We start from the raw sequence: 12,113 nt of genomic DNA on the forward strand, positions 1-12,113 counted from the left end.
TGCCTATGTGTGCTTATGAGTGTGTATGCATCTCTGTGTAGGCGTATTGTGTTTGCTGAGTATCCGAGTGGGAAGTCATCCAAAATTCTTTCTTCATTGTTCATATCTAGCTTTTTATGATTGTGGACATAAATCAAGTGTGTGTGTGTGTGTGTGTGTGTGTGTGTGTGTGAGTGTGTGTCCATGCATGCTCTCGCAAGGGTGCCCGTGTGTGTGCATGTAGATACAAACCCTAAGTGTGTGTAGCCTGCTCAGCCGTCTAGCAAGTCTATAATGAGTCTGTCACCTCATCCCATTATTGTATGTATAAGCACGTTTCTGACATGCCTCTGTGTCCTGTAATCCTACAGTTATAGTTTTAAACTCTATAGTCCTTCACCTTGTGCTGAATATGCTTGCATTCATGGGTCAGCATGGTAAGATGGCTTTGCATTTTCTTGGCAGTAAAATACAATTATGACCACAATATCATGATGATATTACGAGGCCTGATCAAGGCATACAGAAGGGTTTTGTAAGTCAAGTTTATTTATATAGTCCTTCATCAAAAGCATGTCCCAAAGGTCTCAAAGGACATTGACTTTGGAAATAAATTGGTTGAGATGAGATTTAATCAGTTTCCTAAAGCATCACAGAGGTAATGCTTATGTATTGTTAAGAAAACTTCAGAATTGTTCAATGAGAAAGCTAGGATTCATTGGTTAGCCAGGATCTATACAGGCAGTGTATCCCTGTCACTCTATGTACTGCTTTGGGGATTAACGGATTACATGTGACAACATTAACAAAAAAAAAAAAAGTGTAATCCATCAATTGCAGAAAAGGGGAGAAAACAATAATCGGATCATGCTTTATCTTAAAACATAGGTGATTTCTTGATAGATCACTCAGGGAAATGTTTGATGGGAATGGCAATTTGCTTGTGAGTTGATGCAGCCTACACTGTTCTACACAAGTTGAAACTGTGGTTGCAGTTAATGTAAAATAAAAAAAAAAAAGAAAGTAATCCAAAACTAGGTAAAAATAATCACCTCCTGCTGGTGTTCAATCAGGGAGACTCTGGAAACATGAAATGAGGGAATATGAAAAAAAGATTTATTTAAAGAGATTTGGCGGGACCCCCGACGCTAGACCGTGGCTGAGGTCAGATGGACTTCTTGGGACAGAGAAGATGCGGATGGAATCCTGACCTTCCAAATTCTCTTTGTGCATTTTTATATGTATTTTTGTTTTTATCCTTTTCAGCAAAGGCCTGACTTACATTCATTCAGTGACACACATTCACATCTGGAAGCTGCCCAGCACAACCACATTCTTCCACAGCAGCCCCAGTGTGGTACAGTTTAGGGCTAAGCTCTTTGCCCAAGGGCGCCTCATCACTAGTTGTTGAGAGAGGGGGGAGCATTCCTCAATTCACTTTCACTACCTAGATGTTCCCAACCTAGAACCTAGAGCTAGAATCAGGAATGAAGTTTTAGCCAAAGCTTTCACAAGAGAGCTCCACTGAACGGACCTACAAAGATGGGCCATTTACTATCCTCACTGATTATAACAGTTTTAAGGGTCCAAAACTGACCTCAAACATCCATCACGCTGTTGTCTAGTCATTTATTCTCTTCAACAGTTCATTGTGAATATGATGATTAATGCTTTCCTCACCTATACTTGTCTATCAACGGTGAGGGACAAAGGAGAGTTTGTCCCTGGCCGTATCTCCTCGTCTTTCATTTGTCATTCCATTCATCGCTCCGTCCCTCTCAATGACACACACACCCTCATCTGTTCTCATCAAGCCAAAGCCGAAGACAGGAGGAGGAAAGAAGAGATGGAAAATGAAGAGGAAGCCCGCTTTCCTTCAATTTAACGACATGGGCAATTTCCACAAAATGAAATTACACAAAGCAAACCTATTTCAAATCTGTACTGTAAGCCATCGACTTCTATTTTAGATTTTACTCCCCTTCCCTCACACAGTCCTTCTTTTGTGCAAGAGACTACCTGCTGATGTCACAAAGGAGAGACATCATTGGTCATTGCCCTACAGAATATATATTTTTTTTTCTGTTTGAGACAGTGTGCCCACATAACTTTGGGATGGTAGTGGCGGGTGGATGATTTGTATGTCTATTTATGTATTTGAATGCGGCCATGTGTGTGTGTGTCTTTAACTATAACAGTTACACCCCCACCCAGGTCATCAACCACTGTATCTTTCACCCAAAGAGGGACACGGAAACAGAAACATCCTCAGCCTCCCTCCTCTCCAACACACATACACACACACACACACACACACACACACACGCACACACAGAAAACATACAAAATTGTGGAGTATCACAGACAAGCTGAGAATGAGAGGAGACAGCAAAACAGATGCCTCTACAGATAACACACACACACACAAACACACAGAAGAAGTGAACATCACCTACTCCCACAAACAGAGCGAGACAAAAGTAAAAAGTTAACACAGATACAATGTTTATCTACACACAAAACACAAACACACACACACACACACGCACATACACACAAACACACAAGAAAAGAACATCACCTACTCCAACAAAAGAAGTGAGACAAAAGTAAAAACTTAACACAGATACAGTATTTATTCACACACACACACACACACACACACACACACACACACACACACATTTTCTTTACTCTTAAACTCAGCTGCTGATTCAGCACAATCCATTCTGTGCTCTAACTTTCGGAAAAACTCACAGTCTACCTGGCTCCAAATCTTACTTCATAGAGACTGGCTGGGGCTACCCTCCACATACACACACACACACACACACACAGTCCTACAAAAACATAAACACACAATCACACACAAGTAATAAATACGCAGGAAATACACCACAGAAAGAATGGAGAATAGTTTACCTTAGAGAGGGAGAGAAAGGGGGGGGGGGGGGGGGGGGAGAAGCGGAAGTGAGAGAGAGGAAGAGAGAGAGAGACGAGAGAGAGATTATATGGCCTATTGTTGTGTGTGTGCTATTGAAGCAACACAGCCACCTTGGCCTAGATATCCCACCCTGCAGGCTGCAGAAGTATACTGCAGAAGTATACTTCACAATACAAGCCCAACAGCACTAACTATAGTGTGTGTGTGTGTGTGTGTGTGTGTGTGTGTGTGCGCAGCCTAACCTTGGAATACAAGCCCCTACAGCACTACAACACTGTTTGGGTTTGTGTGAGGGTTTTTTGTTTGTTTTGTGTTGAATTGGGAATGTGTGTCCTTGAGAGTGTGAGAACGCTTCATCACATTATTGTTGCCTCTTAGCAACCATAGGAAGTGAGCTGAAGGTAAAGTTGAAATAAGGTGAGATGAGGTGGTTGAATTTAAGTCTACTTGCAGAAAAGGCAGCGTTTATTACATTAATTTTGTCTCTCTCCATCTAATAATTATCCCCCATGCCATTGATAATACTATACAGTATGCATAATTTTTTTTTTTTTAAATGAAACATTTACAGAAACTTTTTCAATTTCCATGGAATGATGTTATTATATTTCTCCGCTTCCCCTCATCAGTAGCCTGATGAAAGCCGGCTGCCTCTCCCTCTCTGTTGTTCAATGTCACCAAATCCCTTCTCACTTTGAAAGTCTTCAGTCTTTCATTACCCTCTCCCCGTCTCTCTCCCTTTCTCTCAGTCCATGTCCCTTTATCATCTTTTTCTTTCTTTCTCTCTCTTCCCAGACATTTGTGTTTTATGTTTCCTTCCTCGGCATTAAGTCTTTTCATCTTCTCCCCTTCTCCCTCTCTTTATCTCCCCACACCCTCTTTCTCTTCTATATCCCCCACCTCTCTCCCACCACTAACTTATTTCCCTCTCTTCCGCACACTATACCCCTTGCCCATCTCTCTGTATACCTCCGTCTTTCTCTCTCTGTTTCCCTTTCGCTGTCTGGGTTTGTCCTTCCCCTAATCACCTGTCTCATTTGAATGATGGCTGTCTCGATCTCGACTGACAGCCGAGGTCAGACTCATTCTCACATTGCCATGGTGTTAATATCCTTAGCGTTTTCTGGTTAACTCCAGGGGATGAATAATATGGCCCTTGTTATGGGATTGACTAATTGAATGCTTCTTTTCATGGGAAGGCAAAGCAGGGGCGTGGCTATCTGTCCTGGAAAAAAACAAAAAATACTCTTGAAGGTGATTCAGTTTTTTGTTGATAAAGTTTGAGGAGGTGAGACTGAATTCCTACTGAAATAAAAATTTGGTTTCTGTCTGTCTTGTTACAACTGTTTTGAAATGGATATTACAGGGTTTGAAGAATACTTCCTGTCGTGATGTTGTAATAATTTAATTAATTTAACTGAGTAACTGTTTCAAACTTCCTAATTTTTTGGAGGAATTCCCAAAAAAAATCCAAAAAAGTGACAGTGCTAAAAAGATACTTAATAAAACTTTGCCCACTCATAGAGTTTCCCAACAAAGAAGAATCATGGCTCTTAGCTACCAAATTCAACTCTCCCCCTTGCATTGTAGTTGCCTCTGAAAGCCTGCCATCTCCTTCTCAAATCTTTTCATCCTTTTTTTTCTATTTTCATATCTGTGTCTCTCCCTCCTCCTCCTCCCCATCTCATTTTGTTTGGACACGAAATCAAGCAATCTTAAGAGCCAGTACATGTGCCAGCAAGAGTAAGCATGGAACTCACTCTTTCTCTCTCTCTCTCCTCTCTCTCTCTCTCTCTCTCTCTCTCTCTCTCTCTCTCTCTCTCTCTCTCTCGCTGAAAACACACAGAAGAGCAGGGGCCAAAATGTGTCTTACACGATAAGTTTCCCAGAATGACCCTCGGGTAGAAGGGAACAAATGGTTGACAGAGCCAAAGAACAGAGTGGATAAAAACAGTTAAATAAATCCATCTCAGCTTTGGATGGCAATTAGCACTGTAACTAGAGAAAAGGCTATGGTTTTCATGGTGTATATGTGTATGTATGGAATTTGTAGTTCCCATTCCCTTTGTCTGAAATCTATTCTCTTAAATTTCATTTCAGTGTCCTGAAATGTCAACTTTTCTGCAACTGCAAAAAAAAGATTTTTTGTCCATGTATTTGTGTGTTGTATTACCTGTGGATTGCCCTCCTGGAATCACAACCTCATTGTGGTGGAGAGGTTGGAGTGCCTCAGTGAATTTGGGAGTAATATTGATAGGAGCAATGCTGCTGGGAGTACCCAGCCTTTTTGAAGACAGTGGGTGGGGTGCTGGAGAAGGCTCCACCTACTGACTCCATAGTCCTACTGAGAGACTTCAATGGTCATGTTGACAACAAATTTGAAACTTTGAGGGGTGTGATTCCCTCCTTCTTAGGTTAGGTGCGGGGCAAACATTTTGCTACAGAAACTGAGAAAATGACACCTACACCTATTGAAAGCCCTGGAGCAGACTTAAGCATCCCTAGAGGCAGACCGGCTCTGGACGCTTAGAAAACAACAATAGATCAAGACCTTGGTGTCGCTCACTTGAGACCATAAGTTCTGGACACTCACATGAAGAGAGGGGCTGAGCAGAGCAACTGACCACCATCTGGTGGCAAATAGGATCAAATGGCAGCAGAGGCTGCCAAATATGTTGTGAGGGTGTGTTGGGAATGCAAAGCTTTCCCAACACACCCTCCGGGATACAGCTTCTTCTGTATCCCGGAGGAGGTTGGGGACATGGAGTCGGAATAGAACCTGTTCAAAACCTCTGTTATGGAAGAAGTTCCTAGGAGCTATGGCCAAAAGAACCCAAGAACTTCCTAGTGGAAATTGTCGGTGATAGGGGCTGTCGAGCTTAATAAGGATGCTTTGCGGGCCTGGTTAGTGCAGAGTTCTCCTGATTCAGCAGAGAAGTATTGCAACTTCTGTAGCTTCAGAAGCAAAAGCCTGCTTGAGGGGAGTCCAGAGGTCTATGGAGACTGACTTTTGCTTTTGGGAAGCCTCGAAGTGCTTCTGGAAAACCATTTGGCAACTTCAACTGGTGACATTGTCAGAGGGTGAAAGGAACAATTTGAGAAATTCCTAAACCTGACAGACATGTTGTCTGTTCAGGAGACAGTGCTTGAAAGATTCTGGAGGGTTGAGTCCATCTCCTTGGCAGCAATCACTTGCGTAGTTAGAACACTGTGCAGTGGCAAGATGCCAGAGTAGGACAAGATCCATCCTGAAATGGTCAAGTCTCTGGATATCACTGGGGTGTTGTGATGGACAAGTCTCTTCAATATCACATGGATTACCCCAGCTATCAATGAATCACACTGCTCAGCCTTGCTGGGAAAGCCTATGCAGAGGTGCTGGAAAAGAGACTCCGGCCAATGGTTGAACCACAGGTTCAGGAAGAATAATGTTGATTTTTTTCCGGGTTGTGGAACAATGGACCAGCTTTCTACGCTCTCACAGATAACTGAGGGGGCATGGGAGTTTGTTAATAATGTCTACATGTTTTGTGGATTTGGAAAAGGCCTACGACTGTATACTGGGGTACTGGGGCTGCCGTTGCAAACCATTTGGTCCCTATACACTTGGAGTGAGCGCTGGGTTTGTATTCTTGGCATAAAGTCAACCTTGGTCAATGTGGGCACTAGACTCTGACAACGATGCACCTTGTCTGCTCTCCTGTCTATGATATACATGGACAGAATATCAAGACTGAGACAAGTGTCCAGTTCGGTGATATTAGGGCGGCATATCTGCTGTTTTCAAATTATGTTATCCTTCTAGAGGACTAGAGTACTAGAGGAATAACATCATTGAGAACATTGAGGACAGTTTATGGTCCTGCCCCATAGTGTAATAGATTATATGATAAAGATAATATCAAGATAATAGCAAAACATTTTGGAAAACACAAGGTAATTATATATACATTTCAGAAAAAAACAGTTTTGCTAAATATTTAAAAACTACAAGAGATTACCTCCTTTTAAATTTTACAGTTTTGTAAGCATTCTATTCTGTGGGTCATACGATAGTGAATACCTCTAATAGCATTCAATAGTGAGCTTTAACTCTAACCCTAACCCTGCAGTACTCCTGAAAACTCCTCACAAGTTTATGCCTCATTCTTATGTAAAACAACAGCGTTGTTTTTCTCTCATGTCAAGCATTGTCATTCTTCTGACAATGTGTCATGCCTCGACTATGCCTGGGGGTTGATAATAGTAATTTGACATGGCACACAGTGGGTGGTGTTGTCCTCTTAATTAATTAAGCTGTCACTGTCATGCACATTAATCACATCTCACCCCTGACATCCATCTTAAAGTGTCATGTCTGAGAACTAAACTGTGACACTGACAGGAGTGAAAACAAGAAACCTCCTGTGAAGCAGCTTTTAGTCAAAAGATATTATTTGTATATACCTTGGTGAAGTAATCAACCTTACAGTTTCTTAATGTTATTATTTATGAATATGAAAACCACAAACCCCAAAACTAGAACCTGGAAGCCTAATCCATGAATATATCAAGAGTCAAAACTGAGAACTCCTCTTCTGACAATGATTTGAGATTGAATGTATTGGTCTCCGTGGAGAAATTTGTCTTGGGTTAGTGTTAGAAAGAAAGCTGCCATTGTTACATTCCATTGTACACTACATTAAGTGACATATTAGACTCACACACAGACATGTGTATGACATACACCACATTAAAGTGCATCCTAACCCTCATAACAAGTAGGGCCTGCCACATATACAATTCCCAACACCAGACCAGAAAGTCACAATGGTACATACAGTTCAACAATACAATTAGCCTACCACTGTGACCAAGAGTCAACTCCTGTTATTTAAGGCCTGTTGTTCAGTAACTTGATTGACAATGGAACCAAAGAAAATGTATATCTGTTAAATCTACAGTTTGACAATCTGTACCTTCTATCCGATGGCATCAACTCGTAGTCTTTAAGAACGCCACAATGTTTTGAGCCTGTCTAACTACTGTGTCCTCAAACATGTCCTGCAGATAATTAGTAACTTCCACTAGCAAGTTCTTGGATCTGATTCATAGAATATTTTACTTCATTTTATTTCATTGGTATATTGTTAGGGTTAACAGTCATATGTTCATACCCACCTAATATCACACAGTCACTGTCCCATGTCAAAATCCAGGATTGTATCTTGAAAATCTTGATAATGAAGAGAGTCTTAACTTCTATAGGAGAGACATTCCCATTTTCAGAAATTGACACTGAATGCCACAAGATCATAAGTATTAGATATGTGAAATTTGTTTTATGCAGGTGTTGACCTTAAAATCAGTGACAATTCATGTCACCATCATCACAGTTAAACCTGCAATAAGCGATATCAGACCTTATAACCTGAAACTAATGTGTGCTATGTGGAGATTTCATTGAGACATAATTATATAAACCAATATCCACACAGCAGCCAGTTGTGTTGCTGTTTTCACCTCTTTTCTAAAGCTTGTTGTCAAATTACGCTCTGGAACGAAGCTCCTCCCAGTCCATTCAGTAGCTTTTCATTTTTTTTAAACTAGCTTGGGACCTCCTTCGCCATTTAAAAGCGGCCCTCATCCCCTCCCATTCCTGAAAAAAAGTCTCGTAATAGTGGAATCGATGAAGCGAGCGAGTAAACTTCTTAAACTAATAAACTTGCTACCTACCTCTTCACTTGTCATTGTGGGACATGTAACCTTCAGCAGGGGAAAGATCTGGCAAAGTGAGATGGGTAACCGGTGACACTTATCAGCAGGTACGGTTAGCTTAGCTATTAACCTTTATGCATGGTGCTTTGCAATGTATCTCCTCAGTAGGCTTCCGTAGTGCAGTGGCTTTGCTGTGTGTTATTTACGAACGTGTTGTGGTTTCTGTCGCCCTCTAGTGGTCAGAAAATTTTGCTTATTGCAGCTTTAACCTACTAATAAAACTTGAGACAGCAAGATAGTGGAGAGGATGAAAAGATAAAACAATTGTCTTGTCTTTCATTTTCATTTCATTTTAACTTCCCCTTTGTCTCTTTCTATGATCCCTGTGGTCATGACAAGAGTTTCTTAAAGGTACTGAGAGGTGCATCACCTTGACATATTGAAGATACCAAGCCAGAGCTAAAATGGTTCCTGACTGTCTCTCCAAAGACTACCAAACAAATTTTCCCTACTCCACTCTCTCAATCTCTCTCTCTCTCTCTCTCTCTCTCTCTCTCTCTCTCTCTCTCTCTCTCTCTCTCTCTCTCTCTCTCTATCTCTCACACACACACACACACTGACTTTATCCTCATCCATAATGAATGAGGCACACTAAAGACAATGTTATTCTCTTTGGAACATGCCAAACGTTTTCATAAACGAGGGTGCACTGATGTCACTGCTAATGCCAGCGGTCATGTCTCGACGGACTATCTTCGCCAAATATGCTCTCTACTCAACTTTCATGCTCTCTATATCTCACTTTCCCTCCTTCTCTCTCTCTCTCTCTCTCTCTCTCTCTCTGACACATACATCCATAATGCTTGAAGCAGTGGCCAGGAGTCATCTTACAATGAGTCACTTTTAAAAGGTCAAATAAAAAAGAACAATCAGAACTTATTAGCAGTGTGTGTGTGTGTGTGTGTGTGTGTGTGTGACTGTCCAAATTGACTATGACTAAAATAAATGGCTATGGCATTTGACAACTACAAGTTCATTTTTGCAGAAAATCACATAAATAGGTATACACAATTAATTGGAGACCCACAAAAATAAAATGTTAATTCAAACAGAAGCATATCAGAATCCTTTGTTTGCAACTTCTGTAATGTTACGTATAAAACAAATTTAAAAAAAAGTAAGAAAAAATATTAAACCCTAACCCTAACCCACACACACACTGTACTACTTTCAGATGCTCAAAACAATCAATTACTTTCGCACCAGAGGCTTTCAAATAGCATACAAGGTCATTCAACCAAAACAGTTAATTTCTCTCAAACATCAGATTAGCTTTTTATATCAACATTCTGACCTTTGCTTGGTGACACTGTTTACTATCACATTACTCTTCTCAATGATAGCATGAGAAAAAATAACATTTTAAGGTAAACCGCTAAAGATGTTTGATGACAAGAGTAAATATCATTACAAAAATAGGTTGCGTGTGAGCCATGTAAGGGTCTAGCATAGAAGTTATAAACAACTTTTGACTACAATTTGTTTACAAGATGGTTTATGTTGCTTAACATGTGTATGTAATTGCACAAGATAAAATAAGCATAACCATAGACTGACCGTCTGTCTGGCAATAGTGTCCAACAAGCACAACATGCAGGATGTGCGAGATATGTGAGTATCTGTGTATGGGACAAACAGAAACACAGTTAACATATTAAAATACATTTATTGATTTCATTAATCCATTGGGCCACATTGTAAAATTCTCCATTGCTCTTAGAGTAAAAATAGTGCAATAAGCATGTATAATGTGAAACGTCTACAAAGAACAAACTGTCAGCCTTTGATTTCAGGTTATTATTGGCCTCCATGTTAACCCTCCTGTTATCTTCAAATTTATTAACATCTTTTATCCTTGGGGTTCCCAGCAATTTAAACCTCCAGAAAATTATTATAATTAAAATTGTTACCCAAGTTTATGTCAGGTACTTTATGTTTCTTTGTTGACTACCTAAATAGCCCTTTAAACAAAACATAACCCCCCCCTTATACATCCAGAATACCTATTACGCGACTATGGAAAAATATGCAAATCAACATAAAATCTCACTGATTGACCTAAAATTGGAAAGAAAGATCTTTTTGGTGTTTTAATGGCTTTATATTATTTCTAAGTACAGATTTTTGTTATTTATAACATTTGGAAAGAAAAACAATTTCTGTTATCAAGGATAGTATCAAGGATATTATTTCTAAGAACAGATTTTTGTTATTTATAACATTTGGAAAGAAAAACAATTTCTGTTATCAAGGATAGTATCAAGGATAGTAGTTGACCCCGAACATGTATTATGTTCGGGGTCAATTTGACCCCAGGAAAAACAAACACAATTTCAAACATTTAGAATATGATATCATCAGAACATCAGTAAGGAACACATAACAGTTCTTTATTTACAAAAAACACCTATAAAAAGTAAATTTGAGCATTGTGTCATGGATTGTTCTATGCTACTGTAAGTGCTATGTATGCGAATATGTATGTCTGAGATAGTAAAAAACAAAGGCATAGCTGGACTGTGCATCACATGCTGCCCATATTTCGATACTGTATTTGGCCAGTTTGCTTGGTATGTATTGTCTGAAGGGACAGTGCCCACGAAATGCAACCAGACATTCATCCACAGTCACGTGGGGGCCTGGATTGTAAAGAAAGGGTAATCGCTGAACCCACTTATCCCATACATCCCGTATTGCTGCGAGTTTGTCACGCTCTCGTCGGCCCTGCCTTGTTTCTCTGTCATCAAAGCGTATGACACGGGAGAAAACATGGAATGTCTTTAGAGACATGGTGGCTGGAAATATTGCCCTTCCAGTGTCAGCATTCCAAAGGCTTGCTGTTGCTTCGCCTTTTGACTTGTACACTAAATGAGCAACCCAATGTAGGCTTGCAAGTGGGTCACATCCAAGTCTTTCCAACTGTCCCCATACACGCGCCTCCCCTCTAAGTTTGTCATCTCAAGTATATCCTTTTCGATTGATGGTGTTACGAAGAGCTCAAATGCTGATTCTATGCCTTGGACATGGCTGACAGCGTATCTGGTGGGGCCTGGAACCATTTTGATGACATTAGCAGCACGAAGTCTACCCTGTCGTTCAAGTGGGGAGAGGGACCATAACAACTTTCCATTTTTGGAAGGTAACGTGTCTGCTGGTGGTTGAGAGACAACAGGAGGGTCAACACTAAGGGTCTCATTCTCATCAGAGGAGGATGCCTCATAATCAGAGTCCTCCTCAACATTATCCTCTGTCTCAGACACATTCTCCTCTATGTCACTTTCACTGTCAAAGAGCTGTGACAAAACCTCATTGACCTTGTGCAACTTTGCTTAGAGGTCATTTTCAGTTGAGAGAGAGCATAAAGAGAGAGCACACAGAGCACCAAGAGAAATGGTTTAGAAGGCTGCTGTGCAAGCTTTTATATGTTTGCTCC

The sequence above is a fragment of the Centroberyx gerrardi genome, chromosome 6 (genome assembly GCF_048128805.1).
Source record: "Centroberyx gerrardi isolate f3 chromosome 6, fCenGer3.hap1.cur.20231027, whole genome shotgun sequence".
NCBI classification, from domain to species: domain Eukaryota; kingdom Metazoa; phylum Chordata; class Actinopteri; order Beryciformes; family Berycidae; genus Centroberyx; species Centroberyx gerrardi.